Genomic DNA, 1,575 nt, shown 5'->3' on the forward strand with positions numbered 1-1,575 from the left:
CTAAAATGGTTGCTGCAAATGATCCCACCAATTTAACCAGAATTTCTCAACAGGGTTAGATACTGTTCAGTGGCAAAGCTACCAAACCTAGATATCATAGAGTATGATAGTATGATAGAGTTTCTGAGAGCTATCATTGCAAACAGATGAGGTATGACTTCACATTATTAGCAGAATGTAATTCAATGTGTGAAGAGAATAAATCAGTTAATTCAATTTTTTATGTAAGATAAGTTCTACCACTTGTATTTTAAATGAGTAGGCAAAAAGAGAACTGTTTACAACAGCTTTGAAAGCCTGATTTTATCATGAGCTCAAATGCAAATAAAGTCAGAGTAAAATGGGCATCCTAACAGCTCACAGTCACAGAAAAGGGAATTTGTTCTGAAAGAAGCTATAACCAATGACTGCAGCTTTTCTGCAAGTCTAATTCCAAAGATTCATGCCTCTGCAATGCAGTTATTCTATTGGTTGGCTTACAAGAAGTCCCATTGGTAGCATGAGAAAGTTAATAAGCAGTTCACTTTCTCCCTTAGGCAGGAAATTTCTTTGATCTTCATATTTTATCTGATGATATTAAAAGCTCAGTGAAGTAAATCAAGTTCAATAAACAGACACACAGTTAACTTCCTGTACAATTTGTTAGATCTTTAGCTTTTAAAGATACTGGCTTAATGAAAAGATCAACATTGTAATGTATTTCACATTAGTGATAAAACATTATAAGAAGCAGCAATCTAATCAGAGTACTCTAATGAATACATATCATGTTATTGTACTAAATCTAGGTTATATTAGTTAATTAACTAATGATTTGAATGAATAAAGTTTACATTTTCACTACAAATAATTTCAGTCAACCTTCTACTGCATCATATGAAAAAGTCTTTACATGTAAACATAAGACTGGATTATAGACTAAAAAGCCCAGTAGTCGTCGCATAACTGAACTGTTTTTCTATGTAGTATCTTAGCATTAACACTTCTGTCCTGTGTGAGCAGCAGTGACCACTCAAGGCTAATTTGCTGAATGACAAATACCATGCAATTAAACTTCGGAGGAGTTCTGGTAAACCTTGTGTGTCACCCTGTTACTTTGCCTTCTAATGAATGCTTGTAGTGTGGAAGAGTGATTAAAATTTTATTAGAACACATTAATTGCGTAATTACAAGTATATTAAGAAAACTGAGGAAATAACTAGTCTCTTAGAACTTGTATCACTTCTTTGGTACAATGGATCAAATTCTGCAGTCAAATCCACAACAGTTTATTGATTTTGAGATTTGTGCTGAAACAAATAGGAGGTATATTTTTTAAGGAGTCTTTATTTTTGTGCAGAATGACAAAAATACATTACTCATTCAAGTAATTGAAAGCTTGTTATTACCCCTATGACACAGTCAGAAGAAAATTATTATTGGATGATGACAATGAAAGGGTATCATTAATTTTTGTGTGGAGAAGCTCCACAGATAAATAAACATCCAGAGCAATATTTGTTCTATTTATCCTATATAAATCTCTGAGAACAGAGGAAGGCTGTCCAGAGAGTTTTGTAAAAGCTATCTCAGCTA

Source organism: Neopsephotus bourkii, unplaced genomic scaffold (assembly GCF_033783945.1).
Source record: "Neopsephotus bourkii isolate Nb327-2 ecotype Australia unplaced genomic scaffold, CSIRO-AGI_Nbou_v1 NB_1765, whole genome shotgun sequence".
Lineage (NCBI taxonomy): Eukaryota > Metazoa > Chordata > Aves > Psittaciformes > Psittacidae > Neopsephotus > Neopsephotus bourkii.